Source organism: Anas platyrhynchos, chromosome 5, assembly GCF_047663525.1.
Source record: "Anas platyrhynchos isolate ZD024472 breed Pekin duck chromosome 5, IASCAAS_PekinDuck_T2T, whole genome shotgun sequence".
NCBI lineage: Eukaryota > Metazoa > Chordata > Aves > Anseriformes > Anatidae > Anas > Anas platyrhynchos.
The window spans coordinates 43297167-43304814 of record NC_092591.1 but is presented as its reverse complement, the minus strand read 5'-3'; the positions used below and the strand labels follow the sequence as shown (position 1 = coordinate 43304814).

The window sequence follows — 7648 nt, the reverse complement described above, 5'->3', positions numbered from 1 at the left end:
TAGACAAAGAGAGTTAAGACCATGAACTCTCCCCTGCAGCACTATATAACAAATGTTGAAAATGAGAGCATTACAGTTGGAAATGCTTTCTGCTGTTCATATGGACTCAGAACAAACCAGTCTATGCCTGTAGGGCTAAGTCAGATGGTGTGTTTACAATGGATCCAATGCATCCATTATAGATCCGTTGAGCAGGCAAGTCAATCTGTCATTGAAAAAAAGCGTCCAGCTCCCTCTAAAAAATGAAAATAAACAGTCATGTTCCACGTGCTTTTCACACAAGAAGAAGGAGCTGAATGTGGGAAATCCTCTATTATACAGGATATTGAGAAACTAGTGCTGGCAGACAGGTTCTTGAAGACAGTAGACTGGACTACTGTCTGAGGATGGCATTTTTTCCAAATTATTTAATGGAACATTTGCCTTTCTGTAAGGCTTTCTGATGAAAATGAGTATGTTCTCCTGTATAATATGTTTTCATAAATATATTAGAATCTAAACCTTTATCTTATTGAACACTTCTAAGATAAAACCACTGAATCTGTTTTTGCTAAGCAAGGATTTATTGTTTTATAGAGGCAAATATGAACAATTTGCATTCTTACAATTTACTAAGACAGTATATTTGACAAGCGCAGCAGCTATTGTGCCATTAGTGTGTAATATGACATGAAGAAAAGTAATAATAGAGAAGTAACGAAGAACATAGATGGAAGCTGGAGGCATGGAGTAACTGGAACTATTTCCATATACTGTAGCTTCAGTACTCTTGAAATATGCTACAGAGAAAGCAAAAGAACCAGTTAACAGCATATACAGTGATATAAAGGTCTATTTTTTTAAAACTTTTTGTCAATAAGGAAAATCATTTTGTAAGTAGCTAGTAAAATATAGAACACCAAACCAATATTCTCTCCTGGATTTGAATTTTTTCATTATTATCCTCTCCCTATTCATGGTTTAGTTTGAATTTATAAGATTGGGAATATGGAATACAACTGATCCTCATATTATATCTTTTTATACATACATATTTTCCAAAAGGCAAGAATGGACATTTTCTTCTTTTTGTATTCTTTTGTAGTAGTGTTAATGTGTGAGACAAGTAGACTGAGGTGGAAAGAAGTTATCTAATTGACTTTAAAATGTGTGATCAACTCATCTTTCCCAAAATCATGAATCACTGACTATCATAAATTTTTCTTAAAATAATGAAATAAATATATATATGTGATATATACATCTATAAAAATAAAACATGTGGATTTGCTTTTTAAATAAACACATATCATTTATGAAATGTTTTAAAAATGTTTTAAGGCTATTTTTAACAGATGGAATTTGAAAATTCTTTTTTCCAAATAAATTTTTGAAAGAAGAAAAAGTTAACCCACATAACCTGAGAACTCAAGAAACAACACAATTTAAAAATAATGCAATATTCTATGAGAGTCACAGAAAAAATATACATAGAAATGTCAATTAGATTGTTATTATTTCCTGTTTTCCTATATTTCGAGCCCCAAACAATTTCCTGCCCAAGGCTTTTTTTTTTTTTTTTTTTTTTTTTCTTGCCTTAGCTATATTACACGTTTAATTTTGTTACTATATTACTATTGTATTAGACTCCTTTGAAATGCTTTTATACTTCTGTGGTACTTCAGTTGAAAAAAAATTCCAAGATCACATTAACTAACAAGTTTTACTCTTTAGCACTTTCGTAAATGCACATTGTAATTTAGCATATTGTAAATGTAGTTACCCATAGTATTCTCACAGTTTGACTTTCATCAATTTGTGATAGAATTATGCTTACTCTGAGGAGTATCTTACATAGTGTGTAGGTTCACTAATCTGTGGACAGAAAATATTTCTCAAGACATGGGTGACTGTTTTAAATATAATCTTACATTATATGCAGCCATTTGCACACTGGTAATAATCACACATTTATGCTTGTGCTTGTTACTTGTTAATCTAACAAGCTTGTGCTTGTTACTGTTAATCTGAAACAGTAAGAGTTTCAGATTAATTTAAATTTCCCAAGTCTTTAATAAAACTACTTAGTGCCTTAGTTCTTTTTGGCAATCTTACCAAAAGGCCGTCTTCCTTACTAAACTGGTGACTTTTCCAGCAGCTGCTTGATATATCACCCTACTCATAACCTGCATATTGCCTCATCTGGGCATCTTGTTACGCAAGGGAAACTGGTGAAATATTGTATCACCCTTTATAGCACAGGCAGAATGAAGAGGCACAGCATTGCCTTGATAGTAGTACTTGCCTGGTGGCATTTTGTTCAGTTTAATGTACGTCAGTCATGCACAGGAATCAGCCCCATTACACATGAACCCCCAAAACAGAAAGTGTGAAATACTCAAAAAAGCAGTTTAAACCTTGTATTTTACAAAAACATTAATCTGTCTGTGACCTTACGGTGTACTGGTTGCATTAGAGCTGGGTGGCAGGAACTGTAGGACTTTTTTCAAGAAAGACAGCAATTCTTCGGAGATACTGGAAACAGTTTTGAAAGTCTTGTTCGCTGTAGATGAAATTGTTAAATTCATTATACAGGAATGGGTAATTTTTAGATAAGTGTATTAGGTCTCCCAAGTGATTTGCATGTATAATCAAATGAAAAGACCTCTGAAATATTGAAACTCTAGATGAGAAAAGTGAAATTCTATTAAGAAAGAAAGAACCTCTGCATTTATAGCATATTCAGAGAACATATCAGAGTATAAATTTAATGCAAAGCAGCAATGCTCATCTTACTTTAAAGGTAATTATATAGAAAAAGGGGCATTTAAAATGTATAAGTAGAGGCTTTTTTTTTTTTTTCCACTCATACAGCATATAATTAACAAAGTTCTTTAAACCTATTCATAAAAGAAAGTAATAAACCACTTGTAAATAATGGCAGTCACATATTCTTTACAGTTAAATGTCAATAATCTGAATGTCTTTTTTATACTCAGTTATAAAACTACATTTTTGACATATTAAGTAGAAGCAGGTATTACTAGTGTGCCATTTCAATTTTCTAGAGATTTAGACATTAATATAAAAAGGATGAAAAATGAAGAACTGTAGCTGTAGAAAACTGGAATGCTTGTAAATTAAATCAATACTTTGCCTGCAAAACACAAAGCGATAACAGAAAAGTGAAGTTGCAGAACATTTCATAGCAAAATTAAAAGGTGTGGGTGTTGAGACCTTAAAATACTAAACTGTAGGTGCAGAACAAGAGAATTGCAAAGGAAAGTATCAAACCTTGTAGTATCATACAGATCAATTAATAGTGATTAGTTTTGAAGCAATTACTGAATCCTCACAAGATTTATTTAAAAAAACAAATTCAGCTTTCTTCAATGCTCATCTGTTACACATTATTTTATGAGTGAATGCTTCTCAGAAATAAATACAAAGAGGAAAATAGGGAAAGATGAAAGAAAATATACAGTAATAAATGAAAAGAGCATACCTCCTAAGTGATTTTGGAATTGTTTTTGGTTTGACTCAATGATCTTCTATCTGAACTTGTTCCTTGAAAGCTCATATCGCACAGCAGGCCTCTGCACTAACATATGCTTTCTTGAAAATTCAGAGTGCAGGATGCTCCCAATATACTTTTTTTCTTTTTGACCTTTCTCTTGAAATTGTGGGTACCCAGCTAGCGATGTACAGCTCATTACAAGAAGGGAATTACTAGATGCCAAGTCCTTCCACAGCAACAGAGAGATGGGGCTGAACTGAAGGTTACAAGCCTGGAATGAACACAGGTTAAATTCATTAGTGTTGGATTTCTTTCACTCTGATCTGACTGCATATGTTTCAATTACAGTGTTTAGCAACTTCTAAGATTTCTTCTGTGTTTACTACTGACCATCAGTAGACATGGCCTGTTGCCAGGTTAGAGCAAGAAGTGAAAAAAATCAGTACATCCCTGAAAGTCAGCTTCAGTTACCATTCCTACAATTCACAGACTGCACTTTTAAGAAGCTACAGTTAATATTGCAACAAACTTTGGATTTTTAGGCTGGTTAGTTTTTCTGAAAATAAGTTGAACATACAAATTCTCATTAGAACGATTAAAAATATTTAAATATATATCTTGTTTATATTTTAAATATATAAATATGCTTCCTCCATGAGATAAATGTTCAATGTCAAATAATATAGTACTATAGGTAGTTTTCCAAAGGAAAAACTTGTTGGAACCTTTAAAATTTCCTCCTCATATTTTTAGCTAGAAGGTACTAGTGTCTGAACAGATCTCTATATTCTATTTAATACATTGTATGAATCTATATTTATATAGATATACTTATGTAATCAAACATATATGTACATTCACACACATGCATATTTTTCAAAGGTGCTTTAATAAATGATTGAAATAACTAAATAAAATTTTCTCCTATTCAGTTTTATTTTATAATAAAAGAAATTGCCATCTGTTCTTACATCAATATAGCAATCACTTTTGAAAGGCAAAGGACAAATTCCCTTTACTGCTGCAGGTTTTCCAGGAACTGAAACCGAGGTAGACCAGATCAGAATAACTCTTCTGGGTACTCCTATTTCTTTTTTTGGTTGTGAAGGTAAACCAAATTAAGTGAAGCTATGTCTAGACTGTAAGACAAGTGGACACTGTGAAATGTCCCAAGATCTTGGTCTTTCACATATCCTGCTCACTGTCTTGTCTGGATATCACCATCTTTCCCTCCTGTCTACATGCTCACTTCTCTTTTCCATGAACTAAGGAGTAAGGGGAGCAAAGGTGAACCCTAGGGGGCTTTCTGCAGCACAGAATTCTGGTACAACCACATTTCGTGACTTAGACAGTTTAAACTCTTCTTAGGAACCTCCCTTGGAGTCTAAAAATCAAATGGAAAAAAAATATTTTTTTGACAAATACATTAAAGTAATATTTGCTGTTAGGTTGGGCTTATTTAGGATTGTCCCAGTTCTCCTTTCCTGTATGCACCTCAAAAGAATCTTCCACATGCATGACATTCTTCTTAAGAAGAGAGAAGCCAGTTGCCTTTGTGCCTCTATGTAGCTGAAGTTCACAACATCGCTCCTTCAGATCACCCAGATATGTCATTACCTATTCTAAGAAGGATGCAAAGTGAGCAGTTAGGCAGTAACTGGACTGGCAAGAAATCATTTAAGAAAACATTTAACTAAGGTTTATGAAACTTAACATTCTGGATTAATATGGAATCATCCCTAGAAAATCCTTCGCTGTTGCAAAATCTGCTGGTACATTCTTTTTGCTTCATTTCCATTCTGTAATAAAACAAACAGAGAAACAAACAAACTCACTGAAACAAATGAACAAATTCTATTTTTATTCCAATGTGAGGAGAATTTGAAAATGCAAAAATCTGGTCTGTACTGAGGAGACTCCTCTATCACCCGGCTTGATCAGACTTTCTACATGAAGTTACCTTGTGTTTGATAGTGACCAGAAACTACACAATAATTCAGGGGACTGAAAATACAACTACTAAAAGTATACAAAAAACAAAACTAGTGCATTTTTGATTAACATTTGAAAAAGTATGAGAAACAATACCTTGATGATGAAGTTGTTCATATTTTTTGTCTTAACAAATTGTTTTAAAATAAAAAATATCAAACATATTTGGAATTGTAATAATTAGCGATCTTGTAAAAAAAGTGCATACCTATTTCAAAAACATCACTACTACTTTCTGACTTCAAACACAATGGTGTGATATGGGATTATTGAACTGGCAGCCCAGTGATGATTCCTCTTCTTTCTTCAATTCAATTTATTCATGGGATGGGAGTCTTTGTCTGCCTTTTGAACTCAACCTTAACACTGTGAAGCAAGCTGCTATGTTGATATTCATGATTTGGGAATTGAAAACTGCTTTTTCAATCTCCTAAAATTTGAATTTAATATTTTACTAAATGTCATTCCCTTGCTCATGCAGTGAACAAACATTAAAGAAAAATGACAGAAAATTTTGAGTACAAAAGCCAAAGGACATATATGCATATGTAAAATAAGAACTAAAAAAAATGAAACCATTTAAATCATAGAAAATTCACCAGAAAATTCTAGGCTATAAAAGAATCATAATTCTACTTAAATTAAGCCTAATTCCCTAGTGCTACTTTGTACATCTTTTTATTTCACTTTACTTGGATGTAAAACTATTTAAAAAAGTAACTTACCACTTCACTGTTGTGCAATGTAACACTGTTTCTACAAAAATCACCATTTCAGTAACTTGTTCCGGCAGAAATCCAATGAACTAAACATCTTGAGTTACTCATTTTTACCCCTTCACCACTGTGATGAGTATTTCTTGAACCTTGCTTAAAAGTTCTTTCTCATTCTTGCAGGGCACTTGGAAGCTTATCAGATCCAGGCTATTTTGAGCTGTGAGTGGGTGGAAGGTAGTAAAATGAGGATTGGATTCTCATGTTTGATAGATTATTGTGATGGTAAGGAAGATCCAGCTAATCACAACATAATCACTGGCCTAAACAGATGTGAAAAGGCAAGTGCAGTTTGATCAGTTAAACTATTAGCAGTGGCAATATAGAATCAGCATTGCCATTTATAGAAAGAGAGTTGTTTAAATACAAGAAAGAGACACCAGCAAGATTAAAGAGATGGAGCAAGTGCTGGGCAGTAAAGAATAAGACAAAATGATAGATCATACTTATCAATAAGAAAACTGAGCAGTGACTTTTAGTGTTAATAATTTCACTGAGTGAAGGGAAGTCTGAGAAAGCAATGGCAAAATCAGTGATTAGAAGCTCAAGTCAGAGAAATTCAATTCAGAAAGGAGAAGATATATTTAACAGCGAGGATGATTCATGCAAATTGTTGCAGGGAGTCGTCTAATTACAAAAGTAATTGCCTCAATGCAAATGTACCTTTACTGGGCTGTGAGGTACAAAAGAACAAATCAAGTGACCCGTTGGTCTTTTTTTGACCTTAAACACTAACGATATATTACAAAATATTGTAGAAAACTTTGCTGTTCGTTTTGAGTCACTTATCATATTGAGTCATGAGAGGCTGTTAAAACAATGAATAAATACGTGTTTTTGTTATGTTTCTAAAACTTTCTTGAAGGAATGAAAAAATTCTGCCTACATGTACAATGGTTCATCTTTAGGGCTCAGAACTGGTGCTCTGCCAAGACCAAAGGAACAGCCCCTACTGCATGCTGTTGTTCCAGATTCTGTAAAGGATGACAGCTGTAGTTTTGCTTACCTTTATAAGGAAAAAAATACCTATCTAAAGTGCAATAAAATAATAAAGATGCTGATTTAATGCTAACAATACTAGTACATGCAATTAAACTAATGGAGGCTATTAGGGAAATCAGCTGGAAGTGTGTCTGATCAGTCAGAAGTGCGAGTGTGACATAGAAAGTATGTCCCCACAGGAGGTATACGAGATTTTTTAGATGAACCTGTGGATAAGATGCAAACAGGATACCTGTTTATTGCTTGAAAGATAACAGGATTATTTTTTCAAGATCTGAAATTAAGAGCTAAGTCTAGTTCACATCTTAGAAAAGAAGGCTGAAGTAGGCAGTGTTTTTTGGGGGAAGGGATGCTGTTGTAGAGGCAAGCCAAGAAAGAAGGAAAC

General features: G+C 33.4%; 1 long non-coding RNA gene across 1 annotated transcript; it reads right to left on the bottom strand.

Annotated features, from left to right (window-relative positions):
- Positions 1–573: 573 nt before the first annotated feature.
- Positions 574–3762, bottom strand: LOC106017438 (uncharacterized). The gene is made up of 3 exons (XR_001190926.5): positions 3485–3762; positions 2437–2542; positions 574–779 (listed from the first exon to the last, which is right to left on the bottom strand). It is a non-coding gene; the product is annotated as an uncharacterized lncRNA (long non-coding RNA).
- Positions 3763–7648: the final 3886 nt, after the last annotated feature.